The 20,670-nt window shown below is 46.7% G+C and overlaps 1 long non-coding RNA gene across 1 annotated transcript in view; it reads right to left on the reverse strand.

The window, feature by feature from the left end:
* LOC112413049 (uncharacterized) overlaps nucleotides 1–20,670 on the reverse strand; it is an 89,602-nt gene that overhangs the window by 1,801 nt on the left and 67,131 nt on the right. Inside the window, exon 2 of the long non-coding RNA XR_003005883.1 lies at nucleotides 10,621–10,750. This is a non-coding gene — a long non-coding RNA (uncharacterized LOC112413049). The remainder of the gene's footprint in view (nucleotides 1–10,620; nucleotides 10,751–20,670) is intronic.

A 20,670-nucleotide genomic window follows, 5' to 3' on the forward strand; every position in this document is an offset into this window, starting at 1 on the left:
CATGCCCTCTTGGTCACACTCTGTGATGCCCTCCCGACGCTTTCGACCACCTGCCCCTTTGGCCACGTCGATAATCTGAGCTCTTGCCATTTTCAACATCCTTACTGCTTCCTTATCTCTTTAGCTCTCACCCTCCTTCCTTTGATGGACAAGCTTCTAAGGAGAGTGCCCATCACTTCATCCCTCTGCCTCCTGCCGGCTCCCATTAACACTGGTCCACCGAAGTTGTCCTGGTTGAGGTCGTCACTGATCTGACTGTTAATCCACTGGGCACTCGCCGGTCCTTCCTTGGCCTCTGCAGCACCTGTGACTCCATCACACGCCTCCTGAAACAGCCGCTGTGTCTTTCCGACATCACCTCTGCCCTCTGCTCACCTTCCCCCTCATCTCCACCTGCCCCTTGGCTGCTCGGCAGGTCCTCACCCACTCCCGCCTCATATTCTTCCTGGGGTTTCACAACGGATCACCTACATGATGCTTCCCAACTCTCCGATCTGGTCCTCCCTCCTGAGCCCCAGACCCATAAATCCAGTTGTCTCCTGGACATCTGTATTTTTTCAGAAAGAGCACAGCACACTATAGAGTCTTAACCCCAGTAACAAACCCAAGTCTGAGGTCCCTCACAATGAACATGCTCTAGGCAAAGACATCTGTCGCCCTGTTGCCACTTTAGAACCCTGGAAGTCATGTGAGGCTTCTCTCCCCTACCTTGCTGTGGCCCTGCCACCCTGCCGGTCACCAACCACTGCTGGTTCCAGTTTGGTGGCTGAGAGCATGGGCTTTGCGTCTTAACACCCTGGACACAGTGGCCCTGTCGCTGACTGACCACAGGCACGGAATTTAGTCTCTTTGTGCTTCATTTACTCTAGAATAAGGGTGGTGTTTCAGAGTTGTTAAAAGGATTATGTGAGATTATATGTAAAGGGATTAGCACAGCGGCTGGCACTATAAATCCTTGTCTCTGCCACCACTGCCTTTCACATCTGGGCATCAGGAACAGCTTCCTGACCGGTCTCCTTACTTTCTGCCTTCCTCTAATTCGGCAGCTCTCAAAGTGTCATTTCTAGGTCAGCATCACCTGGGAACTTATTAGAAAGTGTATTCTAATTCAGACCTCCTGAATCAGAAACTCTGGGGAGTGGGGAGAGAACGAGTGATCTGTTTTAATAAGCCTTCCAGGTGATTCTGATGCACGTCAAAATCTAAGAACCACTGCCCTGTGCCATCTTCCAAACTCCCCTTGGCTGCCTCTCACCAATGCATGTCTTCATCCTTGACCTCAGCACAGAAACCCATCTCTGCTCAGCCATCCAAACTCCTGGGCAGTACAAATGTGCTCCACACTGCTTCCCCTGCCATCCTACAAGTCCCCTTGGCATCCCACTTCCAACCCAACCTTGGCCCAACCTGCATTCTCCTGGCTAATCGACTCACCTTTGCAGATACTGTTCAGGCCTTTGTTCCCTGGGAAAGGTTCAATGGGCCCTCGTTTTTGCACACCTTACTGTTAGCCCCTAGGCCTCTGTTTATTGGTTTGTTCCCTTATCAGGGAACTAGAGTTCCTGAGTGTGTGGATCAGGCCACACCCACCCCAACATCTGGCACAATCAATGCTTGTTGAATGAATTAAAGCATGCTCTTTACCAAGCTTTTTTTTCCTGCTGCCCAAGCAGCCATATTTTTAACATTTCACCCTCGTCTCTTGAGTCTCTGTTTTTGGATCAGAATTGATACCACCCAAAGGAAATCCATGCCCAGGCTTGCCAGAGATCTATGAGTTAGGGTCTCTCTCCATATCTCAAGACTCTGAAGTTGGAAATCAGAGAGTATTAAGAATGAGTCATGGGGCTTCCCTGGTGGCACAGTGGTTGAGAGTCCGCCTGCCGATGCAGGGGACACAGGTTCGTGCCCCGGTCCGGGAGGATCCCGCGTGCCGCGGAGCGGCTGGGCCCGTGAGCCATGGCCGCTGAGCCTGCGCATCCGGAGCCTGTGCTCTGCAATGGGAGAGGCCACAGCAGTGAGAGGCCCCCGTACCACAAAAACAAACAAACAAACAAAAAACCACCTCCTTTTCTAGCAGCTGAATGGGAAGGAGGACACCCCTTTCAGTTGTTATCTTCCTCGAAACTGTTCATTCTAAACGAATTCTCACGTTTCCCTTCTGCATCTATCTACCATCTCCCTCTATGTCCAAACTCCTCCTGATAAGACAGATTTATTGAGCGCTTAAATGTATACCAATTACCGTTTGTCAGTGGCATTTAACCCTCATGACATAACCCTTAGTCATGGAGGGAATTAGGATGGCCAGAAATGGACTAGGAGACCACGGCAAGTGACACAAGAAGGTAAACAAGGTGAGGAGATCTACACACAGACACTGAAGGAGACACAGGTCCTCGGACCTGCCTGGGTTCCAGAGCTTTCAAATCCCTGTCCTGAGCCTCAAATAATCTCACAAGAAACCCTTCCCACCCTCCAACTAGGTTGGAATCTCCTATTAGGTAGTTGATTAGTACTCTGCTTCTTCATAGAACTCACAGTTCTAACTATTTATTACTCAATTATGTAATAATCTAACATCCATTTTTGCCTGCTAACCTATAAGCCCTATGAGGTCCGGGAGCTGGTCTGTTCTTTTCCATTTTTTCCCTGGTGCTCAGTTCAGCGCCTTAAAAAGAGAAGTTGGCACTTAGCACAGTGGCCAACACTCCCTATTTAAAGAGAAGGGCGGGTTCCGGCTCAAGAGGACGACGTAGGAAGATCCTGAATTCGCCTCCTCCCACAGACATGCCGAACCTACAGCTACATATGGAACAATTTCCTCCGAAAAAAAAACCCTAAAAACTAGCTGAGCAACTCCTACACATCAGGCAAAGCACATTGAAGCAGAGAGGAAAGGCTGAGACACAATCTGGCCATAAACTCTACCCTCAGTGTGATGACCCACAATCAGGAAGGAATCTAAAATCCAGAGCTTCTCCCTGAGGAGCAAAGGCACCCCAACTTTAAGACCTGCATCTGAGAGACAAGCCCGCAAAACGTCTAGCTTGGAAAACCAACGGGGCTTGCGTCCACAAGACTCACAGGCTATAGTGAATGGAGAAACAGCTCTTAAAGGGCTCATATGTTTGGACTCACTTACCCCAGATAACAGCGTGGAGCTGATTCGTCCAGACCTTATGTGAAAGAGGCTTATTTGCTTGCCTTAACGCATCAGCCTGAGGGCAGACATCTAATTTAACACACACCTAAGGGCTTGCAGGGTTCTTCCTAGGGATGAAGGCTGCTGGCAGGCACCATCTGCGCTCTTCCTCTGCCAGCTTGCTAGTATCTCCTGGGAAGGAACCTGTACCCTCCCCTCCAACACCCTGATTTTTGTGGCTGCCACCCAAGGAACACCTTTAGACCACCTGGCTCTGGTGGCCATTGAGACTTATGCTCAAGGGTCCCACAAAACTCTAACCAAGGGAGAAAGAGTTTTTAAACAGCCACCACCTCCGGGGCACGGCATGAGGCAACAGTCCAAGGAGCCCAGTGTTCCTATGAAAGAGGCCTATAGGCTGTGGCCTGAGGGTTCTAATTAGACACACATCTAAGGTCCTACAGAAATCCTTTCCAGAGATCTCAGGAGACGGGCCCTGGCTTTACACTCTCCATCTGCATACTTTACAGCACCAGTATCTCCTGGAGGGGAGCTTCTGCACATGACAGGTGCCCCAGGTTTTAGGTCTGGTGCCCAGGGGACACTCCTCGATTGCCTGGCTCTCATGGCCAGAAAGGCTTGCATCCTTGAGCTTCACAGGCCTATAACAATCAGAGAGAATGCGTTTGGCTGGCTACCACCCCACGGCACAGCGCAAACAGCAGACTGAAATATACACCCAGTCGCTCTGAGGAAGAGGCCTATTTTCTTGTCCTGGAACTTTAGCCTGAGGAGCAGACTTCTGGTCTGGCACACATCTAGGAGCTCACTAAGGTGAATTTGAGGGACGATGGAGGCCATCTTTGTGCTCTCCTTCTGCCTTGTTCCAGGTAACTGGTTTCTCCCAGAAAGGAACTTATACAATCATCTAGCATCCGCAGTTTTGCAACGGCTACCCAGAGGACATATCCACATCCCCTGGCTCTAATGGCCAGTGGGACTTATGTTTGTAGTCCCACAGGACTGTATAGTATTTGCATACTTTAAAATCTGCTGCCTGGGGCTTCCCTGGTGGCGCAGTGGTTGAGACTCTGCCTGCTAATGCAGGGGACACGAGCCCTGGTCTGGGAGGATCCCACATGCCGCGGAGCAACTACGCCCGTGAGCCACGACTACTGAGCTTGCGCGTCTGGAGTCTGTACTCCGCAACAAGAAAGGCCGCGATAGTGAGAGGCCCGTGCACTGTGATGAAGAGTGGCCCCCGCTTGCCACAACTAGAGAAAGCCCACGCACAGAAATGAAGACCCAATGCAGCCAAAAATAAATAAATTAAAAAAAAAATCTGCTGCCTGAGGGTCTGGCTTCCAGTCAGCCTGAATCTAGGTGCTGAGATCCTTTCCTTTGGGACACTGACAGGTCTTGGCATACCTTTAACTACTGGGAGCCACTAAAAATAGATTGCTTAGGCAATCACAGAAGTTTGAGAGACAACCGAGAGCTAGGGCAAGTTTGAACAATAAGGTTCATCTCCTACACGAGGCCACTCTTTCAAGACTGGGAGAGGTGGCTGTTTTATCTAATACATAAAAGTCAACAGAAAGTCAAGGGAAATGAAGAAACAGAGGAATATGTTCCAAATGAAAGAACAAGATAAAATCGCAGAAAAAGTTCTTAAGGAAATAAAGATAAGTGATTTACCTGAAAAGAGTTCAAAATAATGGTCATAAAGATGTTCACCCAACTTGAGAGAAGAATGGATGAGCACAGTGAGAACTTCAACAAAGAGATATAAGAAAGTACCAGATAGAAGTCACAGAGCTGAAGAATACAATAACTGAACCGAAAAAAACACTAGTGGGGTTCAACAGCAGACTAGACGAAGTAAAGAAAGGATCAGTGAACTCAAAGACAGGACAGTGGAACCTACCCAATCAGAGCAGCAAATAGAAAAAAACAGGAAACAAAAACAACAGTGGCTTAAGGGACTTATAGGAAAACATCCAGTGGACTAATATTCACATTATAGAGGTCCAAGAAGGAGAAGAAAGGGAGAAAGGGGCAGAGAATGTATCTGAAGAAATAATGGCTGAAAACTTCCCTAACCTGTGGAAGGAAATGGACGTCCAGATCCTGGAAGCCCAGAGAGTTCTAAATAAGATGAACCCAAAGTGACCCACACCAAGACACATTATAATTAAAATGTCAAAAGTTAAAGACAGGGAGAGAATCTTAAAAGCAGCAGGAGAAAAACAATTTGTTGGTACAAGGGAAGCTCCATAAGGCTACCAACAGATTTTTCAGCAGAAACTTTGCAGGCCAGAAGGGAGTGGCATGATATATTTGAATTGCTGAAGGAAATACTTCTAAACAAGAATACTCTTATCCAGTAAAGTTGTCATTCAGAATTGAAGGAGAGTTGAAGAAGAGTTCTTTAGACAAGAAAAAGCTAAAGGAGTTCATCATCACAAAACTGGATTACAAGACATGTTAAGGGAACTTCTTTAAGCTGAAAAGGGTACTAATTATAACAGGAAAACATAAAAAAGTATAAATCTCACTAGTAAAGGTAAACATATAGTAAAAGTTAGAATAATCTAATGTAAAAATGGTGGATTAACCACTTATAAAGCTAGTATAAAGGTTAAAAGGTAAAAGTAGTAAAAAATGACTATAAATACAAAAATCAGTTAAGGGATAGACAAAATAAAAAGATGTAAAGTGTGACATCAAAAACATAAAATACGGGCTTCCCTGGTGGCGCAGTGGTTGAGAGTCCGCCTGCTGATGCAGGGGACACGGGTTCGTGCCCCGGTCCGGGAAGATCCCACATGCCGTGGAGCAGCTAGACCCGTGAGCCATGGCCGGTAAGCCTGCGCGTCCGGAGCCTGTGCTCTGCAACAGAAGAGGCCACAACAGTGAGAGGCCCACGTACCGCAAAAAAAAAAAAAAAAAAAAAAAATTTGTTGTTTATATGCACTAATAAACTATCAGAAATAGAAATTAAGAAAACAGTTCCATTTACAAGGGCATCAAAAAGAATAAAATACTTAGGAATAAAATTAACTAAGAAGGTAAAAGACCTGTACATGGAAAACTATAAGACACTGATGAAAGAGATTGAAGAAGACACAAATAAATGAAAAAATATTCCATGCTCATGGATTGCAGGAATTAATACTGTTAAAATGTCCATAGTACCCAAAGCAATGAATAGATTCAATGCAATCCCTATCAAAATTCCAATGGCAGTTTTTGCAGAAATAGAACAAATAATCCTAAAATTTGCAAGAAACCACAAAAGACCTGGTATAGCCAAAGGAATCTTGAGAAAGAAGAACAAAGTTGGAGGAATCATGTGTCCTGATTTCAAACTACATTACAAAACTATAGTAATAAAACCAGTATGGTATTGTCATTAAAAACAGACATATACATCAATGAAACAGAATAGAGAGCCCAGAAATAAATCCATGCATATATGGTCAATTAATTTGCAACAAAGGAGCCAATGGTATACAGTAGGGAAAGGACAGTCTCTTCAACAAATGGTGTTGGGAAAACTGAATGGTCACACGCAAGAGAATGGAACTGGACTACTATTTTATACTACACACAAAAATTAACTAAAAATGGATTAAATATTTGAAAAAGACCTGAAACCATAAAACTCCTAAAAGAAAGCATAGGTGGTAAGCTCCTTGACATCAATCTGATTTACTGGATTTGACACCAAAAGCAGAGGCAACAAAAGCAAAATAAACAAGTGGGACTACATCAAAGCTTCTGCACAGTGAAGGAAACCATCAACAAAGTGGAAAAGGGAAACTACTGAATGAGAAAATATTCACAAATCATATATCTGATAAGAAGCTAATATACAAAATAAAAAAAGAACTCAATAGCAAAAACACAAATGATCCAATTATAAAATGGACAGAGGACCTGACTAGACGTTTTTCCAAAGAAGACATAGAGATGGCCAATATGTACTATTAAAGGTACTCAGCATCACTGAAACATCATCAAGGAAATGCAAATCAAAACCACAATAAGTTATCACCTCACACCTGTTAGAATGGCTATTATCAAAAAGATAAGAAATATCAAGTGTTGGTAAGGATGTGGAGAAAAGGGAACCCTTGTGCATTGTTGGTGGGAATGTAAATTAGTGTAGCCATTATGCAAAACAGTGTGGAGTTTCCTCGAAAAATTAAAAATAGAACTACCATATGATTCAGCAATTCCACTCCTGGGTATTTATCCAAAGAAAATGAAAACACTAACTTGAAAAGATAAATGCATAACCTTGTTCACTACAGCACCACATTTGACGCTTGAACAACATGGGGTTTGGGGTGACAACTCTCCACACAGTTGAAAACCCAAATAAAACTTCACAGTTCCTCCTCTGTATCCAAGGCTCTACATCCATGGATTCAACCACCCACAGATGGTATAGTACCGTACACATATTTAGCAAAAATAATCCACATGTCAGTGGACCCACACAGTTAGTTCAAACCCATATTGTTCAAGGATCAACTTGGTAGGTAATATATGGAAACAACCTAAGCGTCCTTTGATATACACACATACACATGCACGATCGCACACACACACACACACACATACACACACACACACACATAATGGAATATGACTCAGACATAAAGAAGAGTGGAATCTTGACATTTGCAACAACATACATGGACCTTGAGGGCATTATGCTACATGAAATGACTCAAAGACAAATGATCTCACTTAAATGTGGAATTTGCAAACCAAAACAAAACAGTTAACAGAGCTCATAGATAGAGAATAGATTAGTGGTTGCCAGAGGTGGGGGAGGGGGGGGCAGTGAAATGGGTGAAAGGGGTCAAAAGATATGAACTTCCAGTTATAAAAGAAATGTCATGGCAGTTACAGTGAATAATATTGTAGACCATATTTGAAAGTTGCTAATCATATATCTTAAAAGTTCTCATCACAAGAAAAAAGAATTTGTAACTATGTAAGTCTAAATAAACTAGACTTATTGTGGTGACCATTTCACAATACATACAAATACTGAACCATTATGTTGTACACCTGAAACTAATAATGTTTATTATACCTCAATAAAAAATAAATAAAATAAAATCATTTGATGTATCATAAATAAAGAGAAGGTCAGAGAGGCAGAGAGACTTGCCACGATCTCGTGTAGCTGAGAAGAAGAGGCAAGGCTTAGCTGGTGGGTCTCCTGCTCCCTGCCCTCTGGGAGGCCGACCCGGGCGTGCAGAGCTGCAGAGGTGAAGAGCCTCCTGGGTGGGCTTGTGCTTGATTGTGGGGCTGCCTGGCATCTGGGCTCAGAGAGTTTCAGGAGCTGGGTTTCTTTTCTTTTTTTTCTGTTTTGTTTGTTTGGGGGTTTTTTAATTAATTAATTTTATTTTTGGCTGTCTTTGTTGCTGCGTGTAGTCTTTCTCTAGTTGCGGCGAGCGGTGGCTTTTCTTGTTGTGGAGCACGGGCTCTAGGCACGTGGGCTTCAGGAGTTGTGGCACTCGGGCTCAGTAGCTGTGGCTCACAGGTTTCAGTAGTTGTGGCGCACGGGCTTAGTTGCTCCGCGGCACGTGGGATCTTCCCGGACCAGGGCTCAAACCCATGTCCCCTGCATTGGCAGGCAAATTCTTAACCACTGTGCCACCAGGGAAGCCCGGGTTTCTTTTTTATTCCTTGTCCCTCTCAGTCTGTGTGCCTAGAAAGAAGGGGTCTCAGCAGTGGTTTGGGAAGTCTGTTTCCTCAGCTTGTTAAATGGGAGATCTGGACAAGTAACGGACTTTCTCCAAACCTCTCTTTCTGCCTGCACAGTGGAGGCAACTGCCTCTCCTACCATATGAGGGTGCTGTGAAGATTAAATGAAAAGAGCCCAACTCTTCATCAGCGTTCATTAAAGGGGAACTCACTTCCCACATTCGCCCACCGGCACACTGGCACTGTGCCCCAAGTTTCCCCTGAAGACAAACCTAGGAGAGCAGACTTGGTGTTCCCAGAATAGAAATAGCTACATGGGCTAGGCAATGGCCCGAACTACAACCATTTTACAAATGAGAAAACTGAGGCTCAGAGAAGTGGAGTAACTTGCCTGAAGTCACACAGCTAAGAAGTGGCAGAGGTGGGCGAGTCTGCCTTGAACCCAGGCGGTTGAGCTCGGAGCCCAGACTCCTAAGACTCTGTACCTGGCCCATATTTAGCAAGTGCGACGGATGTGTTGGCGTTGTGACAGAAGGCTAGTGCCGGGGCCAAGAACTGGAGAAGGGCAGTTTTTATGGAAAACAAAGAATAGGGAAGGTTAGAGTTGGTGCTAAAACATAAGATCGTGGAAAGTTTCTTGGAAATTAAGCACACACTGTTGAACAGTTACTCAAATGGATTTGCCCCCAGGAGGTGCTGGGTGACTAAACCTGCAGTTTGCGTAACTGGGCAGCATGAAGGCAGGCAGCTCTAATCCCGGCCAGCTCTGTGCTGCCTCTCCCGTTAGGCTAGTGGCAGATCTGCTTCCCAGGCTGTGGCAGAACTGTGAGCTGAAGGATGGCGGGTCCCCTACGTCCTGCAGGCTCTGCATTGATGACTGCCCTTCCCAGCTCTGCCTTCTAGAGAAAGGAAGGATCCCTCCCTTCCAGCATTCCTGGCTGCCCTGGTGTGCTTAGTTTGTGTGCAGGAAAGCAAAGCTGTTTGAAGAGGTTGTTGAGTAACGCAAAGAATCTTTTTGTAGTGTAAATAATTGCTCCCTTTAAAACTAGTTGCAGGGTTTTAATTTTTTCCTAAAATGACAGACATGTGAGGACATTATTGCCAACAAAATACTGTCCCAGAAATGTAGTTTCATCCTTTACTATAATGAGTTCTGTGAGGGTTTCTCTCCCAAAGAACAGAGAGCGAAACACTCACAGCCAGTGCTTCACTACACATGTGTGTGCTGGGGGAGAGACCCAGAGTCTCGGCAGGTCACCTGTTTCAGTTCCCTTATCTCTGGTGCTAACAGGGCAGTATTTTCTAAAGGAAAGGGAACTGATGTTTATGGAACAGATACTATATGCCTACAGCACTCTTTGGGCTTTATACTAATTTCACTTAATCCTCTGAAGCAGATGGATAGATACTGTTCCCACTTCACAGAGAAGGGACTCTGAGGCTCAGAGAGATTTGTCACTTGTGAAAGGTGGTTGAGGAAGGGAGCACAGGTGTGTAAGCCTTGATTCTTTCTACCACATCAGGCTGCCTTCCTCTAAGGACATAAAAGCGCCCCATGTTGCCACTGGTAGATTTTATCCGGACGTACCCTAAAGCCAGGGACTCCTACACGCTCATGTCGGCTCACAGAGACTCATGGATCCACATGTGTGGGCATCCCTCCAGGTATACTTGTTCCAAAGCAGCAGGTAGGAAGTAGTTACAGCAGCAGCTCACTAGTTTTTCAGCAAACCATGCCCCCTTACCTCCTGAGCTCCCAGTGAGACCACACTTCCCAGCCTGCCTTGTGAGATGCAGCCAGGCTCCGATAGATCACTTCCAGGCCTGGCCCATAAACGCTTCCGTGTAAAGTCCTCACTCTCTTTCCACATCCACCTGCGAATGGAGGAAGTGACAGTAAGGCCCTAAAGCAGTGGTTCTCATCCTTGGCGGCACAATGAAATTACCTGGAGAGCTTTAATGATCTCCAGGACCGGGCTGCCTCCTAGACACGTTAAATCGGGAGCTCAGGAAGTGGAACCCAGCCATCAGGAGCTGGGTGATCCCTCTCTGCAGCCAAGTTAAGAAGTATTGCCCTAGAGCGGTGGTTCTCAGCATGTGTACCCTGTCCGGCAGCATCAGCATCACCTGGGAACTTATAAGAAAATGCACATCCTCAGGCCCCATCCTAGACCTGCTGAGTCAGAACTCTGGGGAATCACGTTTTCACCTCTGCAGCGATTCTGATGCCCACTGAAGTTTGAGAGCCACTGCCCTAGAGGAAGGTAGCCGCAAGACCGAAGGAGCCTGGGTCCTGAGCTGCTGTATCAGGAATACCCGTATTGGAGTCTGAGTGAGAAATAAACTTTGATTTGTTAAGCCACTGGTTCAGTAGGTCAGTGTTTGCGTAGCTTAATAGAGAAAATGGAAGACCTGAAGGTGGGACCAAGCAGTGGCATGTGAGAGCTGGCTCCTACCAGCTCACTTGATTGATCCATTTTCGGGAATTTTGCAAGTCTAACAGAAGCTTGAAATTGGCGGAGGCTAGAATATTTACACCGTGGAAGTCGTCGAATGCCGCAAACCATGGCTTGTTTTCGCAGAGTGCCGGCTGTTAAACATTAACCAGCACACTGTTAGGCCCAAGTTTCAGCATGAGAAGGCAGCACGGTACGCCAACGCTGGGCTGTAATGAACCATCAAGAGAAATGCCACCAACGTGTGAAGCTCCCTAGACCCAGCCCGCTCTCAGGCTTTTCTGACAAACCCTGTCTTGGCCAAGTCCTTGTATTTAGAGCTTCTGGAAGCTGAGAGAGGGGGACTGTAGGAAGCAGAGGAGGTGAGTTGTCAGAACTTTCTTACAGGTTAAGAGTGATTGATAGATTCAGGGCAGGGTTTCCCAACCTTGGCGCCGTTGACATGTCGGGTCAGGTCATTCTTGCTTGTGGGGACTGTCCTCTGCTCTGGGCACCATTGCATGTTTAGCAGCACCCCTGGCCTCTACCCGCTAGATGCCATTAGTCACACACTCTCCCCCCAGGTATCGCCAAATGTCTCCTGGAAGGCAAAGCCACCCCCAGTTCAGAAGCGCGGATTAAGAACTACCTAGAAGGGAAGAGACACACCAAGGGGGAGGGCTGGGCTCAGCCTACCATCTCAGCCCCACAGCAATTTGAAGAAGATGCTCTTGGGTTCAATTGCAATCCCGTGCTGGTCTCCCACCGCTGTCTTTAGCAAGCTCTTTCCCTTGGTTTCCCATCTCCCTAATCAGGCTCTTTCCTTCTCAACCATGCCTGGACCCCAGAGCCTTACCACCACATTTAGCTCTTGGTTTGGGAGTGTCTTCTGGTGCTTGCAAAGTGCTGCAGGTGTGTTTGCTTCTTGTAACACAAGTGGCCTCACTCTCTCCCTCAAGACAGTGTGGTACAGTGATTGAGGGTATTGGTTCCAACGGCAGATGGTCCAACTGGGCCCTGCTCTGCCGAGCTTTAGCTGTGTGACTTTGAACACGTTTCTTAACCTCTCTGAGCCTCCATGTCCTTGTTGACCAAATGCGGAAAGTGCTATTTCCTACTTCGTAGCGTTGTTTGTGAACATAAAATGAGACAATGCTCAACAAGCCTTGGCTATTGTTTTTTAATAAACGGAAGTTGTAGGGTACACTGGTGTGGTGGACCCTGTATCACGTGCCAGGGATGCATTACTGTGCAAAACACAACACACAGCCCCACACCCTGTAACTCCCAGTCTGCCGGGGAAGACCATGCAGTCAGCAGATCTTAAGATGTTGTGAAGTGCCAACAAAGACCCCTCCCCACTCCTGCGCCCTTGCCACCGACCCACTTGCTGCAGAAACTCACAGGAGGAGCCTGACCAAGCCTTGGCGGTTGGAAGAAGGCTCCGTGAGGAAATCAACATGGGCACTGTGCAGATCCTGTTTGCCTGCAAACATACATCCGCCCCCTCCCGCCCCCTTTTGCCCTTATGCATCCCAGGCTCCACTGGGGGCACCCTGAGTTTTCTGGGCCTTCCTGATGGAACACCAAGTAGTTTCTCTATTTTCCTTTCCCTTTTATTCACCATCTCCAACTCCCATTCCTTTCTTCTGCCTTATAGGTACCATTTTAATGTGTATCTTTTTATTTCAATGTCTTCCCACAACGTGGGTATTGTTTTATGTGTGTCGTTTTAAACTTTAATTATGAAAAATCTCCAAGACACACAAAAGTAGAGATAATATAACAAAGCTCCACATAGCCATGACCTAGTTTGAACAACTACCAATATTTTGCCAAGTTTGTTTCATCTCTTTACCCCGCTCCATGCTCACTTTTTTCTTTGAGGAGTATTTTAAGACAAATTCCAGACATCGTGTCATTTCATCCAGATATACTTCAGTAGGCATCTCAAACAGAAAATGACCTTTTAAAAAGCTCACAGCCACCAAATAGATTTTTTTCCCCCCAAATACATTGTTTTTAAGATCCACGCATGTTCCATGGGTACCTCTGGTCCATCACTTCTAACTGCTGCCTAGGGCCTTGTTGGTGCACCCACATTTGACCTCTTCCTTCTCTCAGTGATGGACATGGGGTTGTGGACAATGTCCCTCCACCACAAGTAAAGCTGCAGGGAATACCCTCACACGTCCCCTCTTGCAAAGTGGCCTTTGTGAGAACTTGCCTGGGAGTGGAATTGCTGGTCACGTGGTATGTACATTTACATAATTTGACCAAGAAGACCAGACTGCCCTCCAGAATGGCTGCACCGGTCCACACTCGTACAGGCAGCGTGTATGGGTTCCCATGTCCCCACATCAACAACTGGAATTGCCCAGCTTTTTAATTGTTAATCTAATGTATATAAAAATTCATTTGAATTCATTTCTTTGATGATTAGCAATGATTTTGAATATCTTGTCATCTGTTTCCTCTGTTACCTCTTCTGAAAATTGCATGTTCATATCTTTTTTTTTTTTTTTTTTTGCGTTACACGGGCCTCTCACTGCTGTGGCCTCTCCTGCTGCGGAGCATAGGCTCCGGACGTGCAGACTCAGCGGCCATGACTCACGGGCCCAGCCGCTCCGCGGCATGTGGGATCTTCCTGGACCAGGGCACGAACCCGTGTCCCCTGCATCGGCAGGCAGACTGTCAACCACTGTGCCACCGGGGAAGCCCTGTTCATATCTTTTGCTCATTTTTCTCTTGCTCTCTTTTTTCCTGGGTGTGTAGGAATTTCTTATATATCCTAGAAATCAGTTTCGATATTGCAAGCATCTTCACCCATTCTGTCCTCTGGTCCATGATCAGAATGCTACTTTGATTAGGTAGCCCCCCTTCCCTCCCATCTCCAGCTCCAGGGTGATATCCTGCTCAGTCTCTCTCTTCATGGGAGTCATATACTTCTTGTCAGTGATACATTTAGGAATACGGTTGTGACCAATTCCCCACTGAGCTAGAGAAGTCAGCCAGATTTCCTCACTCTTCAGAGCCACAAGAGCCAGTCTCTGCTTTCCGTGATGTTCTCGTGATGCGACATGAAGCTTCCGTAGCCATGTTGCTACCAGCCTGAGGACAACCAACCCCTCATGAAGGCTCGCCATCCTTGGTGGCATAGAGGAGCCCGAATCAAAGTGGATCCTGTATCCTGAGGCCCGCCCCACCTTTGACTTCCTTTTAAGTGAAATAATGAATATCCTTCTTGTCCAAACTAGACTGAGCCAGGGTTTCTGATGCCTGTAGTGAGAAGGATACGGACAGATATAGCCTCTAAGCCAAAGGCTTTCAATTTTTTGAAATGACCAATGAGAATTCATTTCATACGCGTAACTGAAACAACAGGTATCCTTATTACATCTGATGTGCTCAGATGGTCTATGCTAGTCCTTTTAATGCTGGGTGTGACCCACTAAATTGATTACATAAGCGACCCACAGATTGAAAAACGCTGCTCTAGGTCTCAGCCCTCTGAGCTGAGACCTGAAAAATAAGCATTAGTCAAGTAAGACAGTGGGCAGGGAGAGTGGCAGACAGAGTTTTTTCTACAAGGCCCCCAAGGGGAAGGGGCCAATCAGATACCTCCCTCCCCGAAGGATGACCACAGAGTGAGCCCTTGATAAGCCTTTGCTCATTAGCTGTGTTCCCTCCCACGGCTCTCCTCCCCCAAGAATTCTGTGAATAGATGAGGCTGGAGCTCTTATCTCACTTCTGTGGGGCCCTCAAGATGCCCTGAAGCCCGCTAATTAGAGATGGCTGGGAGGATTACCAGGGCTCTGTTCTGGCAGCTGTGCCCAGCTCTAAATTCAATATCCAGTGCCCCACAGGGTAAGGGTTCACCTTGATAAGCCCCCAAGACAAAGCAGGGAGACAGACAGGGTTTGTTCTCAACAGAGCCCTCACTCTCTGAATACAGTTTTTGTTTAAGCCCCAAGGCTGGGAACATTCCATGGCTTGGCCAACTCCCCATCTTCTCAAGGTCAGTCCTTCCTCAGCATTCCTCTTTGGAGATATCTCCCACAGCTGGCCCTGCTCCTGCCCCCTGGCTTCGGGGGGCAGTTATATAACCCTTAGGAAGACCTAGAAATGCAAGCATACGGTGTCCTCAATTCCCAGCACAGACTGGCTGCTTCACATTTTTAGCTGCTGCTGAGAGACTGGCTTCACACACAGAGGAGCACACACATACGCACGCATCCCAGGCTCACCACCACACTTCTGCTGCAGAATTTTTAAAAAAATTAAATCCAACATCTGGAGCCACATAAAGGTGAAAGCATAGGACATTTTGTCCCAATAACTGGTGGGGAAGGGGAAGTGCATTCACTTAACAGGTGGATGGAGGGACCTCTGAGGCAGGACCCAGGGAGGCCATATCAGGGTGTCATTGCAACCGCGGAGCCGAGGGGCCTTGTACCCCTGGATTTTGCTCTGAGGACTTGGCTGGGCAGCCGGTGGTTTGCAGCTGAATTCCCTAACCAAACCCTGCTTAGCATGGGTGATCAATCATGGTGCTAGGCTTACCAATTCAGCATGCGTGTATTATGTGCTTACAATGAATAAAAGGTTAGTGAAGGAAGCCTGGTTTCAGCGGGTGAAGGAGAATCTAGAAAATGTGTTCTGCAAAAGACTTTATTAGAGGCCCCGAAAATGAAGATACCGAAAGCATTTTATTTAAAGTGGAGAATATGGGTATACATTTAGAGTAGTGTAGTTGTTAAGAACATACTGTTTATAAATCAGCCCAATTCACATTCTGGCTCTGCTATTTGCCAGCTGTGACCTTCAACAAGTCTCTCGATCTCTGAGTCTTAGTTTTCCAATATGTAAACTGGATAGGACATTGTGAGGGTGGTTATGAGAGTCAAATGAGATTACAGAGCACTTAGTACAATGACTACAAAGAGAAAGGGTTCTATGAAAGTAGCTGGTACTACAGTTCACTTTAAAGGCAAGTGAAACGTCTTTCCTTTGGACAGTGGAATAAAGGCATGCCGATTTTCTTCTCTCCAGTACCCTGTAAAGTCTGATTTACTGCATTAAAGGAGGGACTGACCTTGGCAGGCCCCTGAGCTGCGTATTTCCAAGTAGCTAACCTGGAGGGCCTCACTGACCTGGAGCTTACAGGACCTTCACCTGCTGACTTTGAGGGATACTGCCGTGGGTGTGTGCTGCACTCCCTCGTGCTCCCTGCCTCAGAGAACAGGTGTGGGAACTGATGGGTGCAGCAAATGCAAACAGCAGGCAGGGCCCGGCAGAGAGCAGACACACTGCTGGCTGCCTGGGCGTGCCTGTCTCCCCTCTGGCTCTCTCAATTCTCACAGCATCTGCCTTCTCTCTGCCCCAGCTCCCAACTCACGAGAAGCAGCTGCTAAGGGTGGGTGTTTCCAATGGTGCCGCTTGTGTAGTGAAAAAAGAACTGCTACCATTTCCTAAGGCCTAATTAAATGCAGGTTCTGTATGTGTATTTTCTCACTTAATTTTCACAGCACATCTATTGACTCCAGCTTACAAATGAGGAGACTCACCAGGAGGCTGTTGCAGACGTCCAGTTGTAAGCGGCAGTGGCAGCAGAGAAAATGATTTATTTTAGCATCAGCCACGGGGCTAACCCCTTTAGATATAATCTCGTTTATTCCTTTTCACACTCCAGAAGTATCATCCTTATTCTAGGGTAAAGGAATTTGGTGTTTCTTTGGAGAGCCCACACTATCCCCTGGGCTAGTGCCGGGAGTGTCCCTAACAGGGGTGCATCTGGAAGCTCCTCTTTAGGCTGGCTGCCCACATCGGGCTTGGGCACTGTGAAAAGCACTTTACTACTGCATATGCATTACCTCATTCGGTCCTCACGCGGCCCAGGAAGTAGGAAGCCATTTTGCAGGTGAGGAAAGCAAGGTCCCTAGGCTCTAACGATGCACGCGAGTTCCCCGGGTCGGTCCGACAGCGTAGCAACAGCAGCGCTCGGGATGCGCGGGGTCGGCTCCGCGCTACGGCGGCCGCCGAGGGTCCTGCCGCAGAGCCCAGAGCTTAGCGGCGGCTCCTCCGGCCCTGGCCATGGCCGCGGGAACGCCGACCTAGGTCTCCAAAGCCACCCCGGCCTCGGCCAGCGGGGAATGCAAAGGGTCCTTTGTCCCCGCTCCGGGCTCTCAGATCCCTCGCCAGGGCTCCTGCGCCCACGGCCGCCACTTGACTTTGGTCGCCTCCCCCTAGAGAATCTGTTACCCGCTCCAGGAGTCGTGCTGGGAACCCACTGGCGGGAGAGTTCTGTGTGCTTATGCACCAGGCTTAAAACCATAGTGCAGCACAGAAGCATTCCACTCATCACATCTTGGAAAATACTGAGAACAATAAAATGATTTTACGAGCTCACCTAATTCTACCACTAAGCAAATCACTGTTGCCGTTTACATATATTTTCGCTTCATCCTATGTATATGGATTTATTTTTACACAGCTGTGATAATGCACCTACTAATGTGAATCAAGGCTTGTTTTCACTTTTATAACAAATGTTTTTGTTATATTATTACAGACGCTAACTATAATATTTAACGACAGGATATATTTTCATTGGGTGCATATGCTAGTATTTACCTGAGCGTTTTCCAAACGTTTAACATTCAAGTGGTTTCCAGAGTTACACCATTATGAATTCTTTTGTGATAAACGTTCTTGTGAACAAAGTCCTCTCAGTATTTAGACCAATTTTCTTAGGTTATATACACAGGAGTAGAATTACTAGGTCAGAGGGTATGAACGTTTGTAAGGGCTTTTTCAGTATTCTTGCCACATGGCTTTGCATGGGAAGAATGCACCACTCCAGAACTGATGGATTTACCCCCTAGCTACTGGGGGTGCCTAGCAGATAGCCCTAGGTTGTCAGTGTTCTCTAGGAAGTCTCTCTGCAGAGCGAGAGGCCTCTTCAAGGTCACACCCTCTTCCTAGGGCAGTCCACACCCAACGTGGGTATAAAGCTCTGGTACCCTTACCTCAGCTTCAGAGCTCTCCAGGGGATCAGCTGTGGCCTTTGTTGAGATTGCTTTGTAGTCCAACATCGTTCACTGCCCAAACCACCTTTCTCTTTTCCCGTCCCTTCCAAAGGCTGATCCCAAGAGTGCTACCTAATAAATATCCTGCATGGAAATCACCATCATCTGGGGAAATCCAACCTGTGACCGAATCCCACATGAAATATTCACTTACTACTCTCTAGGTCCCTCTTCAGTTAACATTATCTAGAAATAATATGAGGATAAGTCATAAATCAAAATAGGCTTATTTATGTCTCTGTAGCTTCTTTTGTGTCACTTCTCTTTTCTCCCATGACCTGCCACGTTGTGATACCTGTTTCTAGGTATGGTAGACAAAATAATGGCCCCCAAAGATGTCTGTGTGCTAATACCTAGGACCTGTGAATATGTTAATTACATAGCAAAGGGGAATTAAGATTGCAGATGGAATTAAGGTTGATAATTAGGTGATCTAAAAACATGAAAATTATACTGGGCTTAATGTAATCACAAGGATCCTTTCAAGTAGAATAGGGAGGCAGAAGAAGAGAGTCAGAGTGAGATATGACTACAGAAGAGGGTCAGAAAGATGCAATTTGAGAAGTACTCTATTCACCATAGCTGGCTCTGAAGATGAAGGAAGGGGCTGCAAGCCCAGGAATACAGATGGCCTCCAGAAACTGGAAAAGGTAAGCAAATGGCTTCTCCCATAGAGCCTCCTGAAAGGAATCCAGCCCTGCCGTACCTTATTTTTAGCCCAGTGAAGCCTGGGTCAGATTTCCAGCCTATAAAACGGTCAAATAATCAATTTGTACTTTGCTGTAAAAGCCATTACATTTGCTGTAATTTGTACAGCAACAATGGGAAACTAACACACTAAGCAATTCCATTTCTTTAGTGATCCCAAGGGGTCACTTATAGGGGAAGGAGGCCTCAGCAGGACCAATGAGAAGAAAGCAGCTGGTACAATTCTCACAGGAATTACCCTTGGTCCTTCTTATAGATTGAATGTTTGTGTCCCTCCCACCCCCCATTCATATGTTGAAATCCTAAGCTCCAATGTGATGGTATTTGGACATGGGGCCTTTGGGGTTTTTTTTGTTTGTTTGTTTGTTTTTTTGCGGTACGCGGGCCTCTCACTGTTGTGGCCTCTGCCGTTGCCGAGCACAGGCTCCGGACGCGCAGGCTCAGCGGCCACGGCTCACGGGCCCAGCCGCTCCGCGGCATGTGGGATCTTCCGGACCGGGGCACGAACCCGTGTCCCCTGCATCGGCAGGCAGACTCAACCACTGCGCCACCAGGGAAGCTTTGGACGTGGGGCCTTTGGGAGGTTATTAGACCACGAAGGTAGAGCCCTCATGAATGGGATTAGTGTTCTTATAAAAGAGATTCCAGAGAGATCCCTCATCCTCTTCCTGCCATGTGAATGTATGAGAAGATGGCAGTCAGCAAGTCTCACCAGAACCTGACCATGCTGGTACCCTGACCTTGAACTTCCAGCCTCCAAAACTATAAGAAATAAAGCCACGCCACCCAGTTTATGGTACTTTGTTATAGCAGCCCAAGCTGATTAAGACAGCGTTCTTGTCTTGGTACTATTATCCAATGAGAGAGATTTTAGTATTTCTCTATAACCTACTTCTTGGAGTGAAATACGAAATCTGAGAACTTTAGCAGTAGAGGAGAGTGTAGGGTTCATCTCTCTTAATCATTTTCAAGCTTGCTTTTATCAGAGGAACTCTTCTTTTCTCAAGTAGGAAATAATGACATTTAATATCCAAGTCAGGTAAAAGTGGAGCTGTTCTGATTGAAGTCCAAGGTTCCTTTTCTTTCCCCTCACCTGAGGGGCTCCAGAAATGAGGATGAAGTTTGGAAGCCACAGACCTAGGTCACTGGGCCCCTGAGAGCAGCAAAGCAAAAACAAGAACTCAGGTCTGAAGTCTAAGCAGAGAAATTTACTGTGAGCCCTTCTAAGAATATTCCGTATGGACAGACTTTCCCTGCTGCCTCCAATCAATGAGATTTATGTAGCAGAACATCTGTGAATTTCCTACAGGCAGATCTACCTCTTTATTTTCATAGTTTGGTTCATGTTTTCTTTTGTTGTTATGTACCGGGTCTTCTCACTCATGGCCACCCTGTACATGGGACAGGCAGCTTACTACATGGTGTGATTCATGTGGGCAACAAAAGTACCAACTGACTCCAACCTTTCTCCCCCCACCTGCCAAGGAGCCTGACACTCCACCATGGGAGTCACCACGGCATTGCCTCAGGAAGGCTCCCTTCAAAATTCAATTACCAGGGGTTT

Source organism: Neophocaena asiaeorientalis, unplaced genomic scaffold (assembly GCF_003031525.2).
Source record: "Neophocaena asiaeorientalis asiaeorientalis breed wild unplaced genomic scaffold, Neophocaena_asiaeorientalis_V1.1 scaffold62, whole genome shotgun sequence".
NCBI classification, from domain to species: Eukaryota; Metazoa; Chordata; class Mammalia; order Artiodactyla; family Phocoenidae; genus Neophocaena; species Neophocaena asiaeorientalis.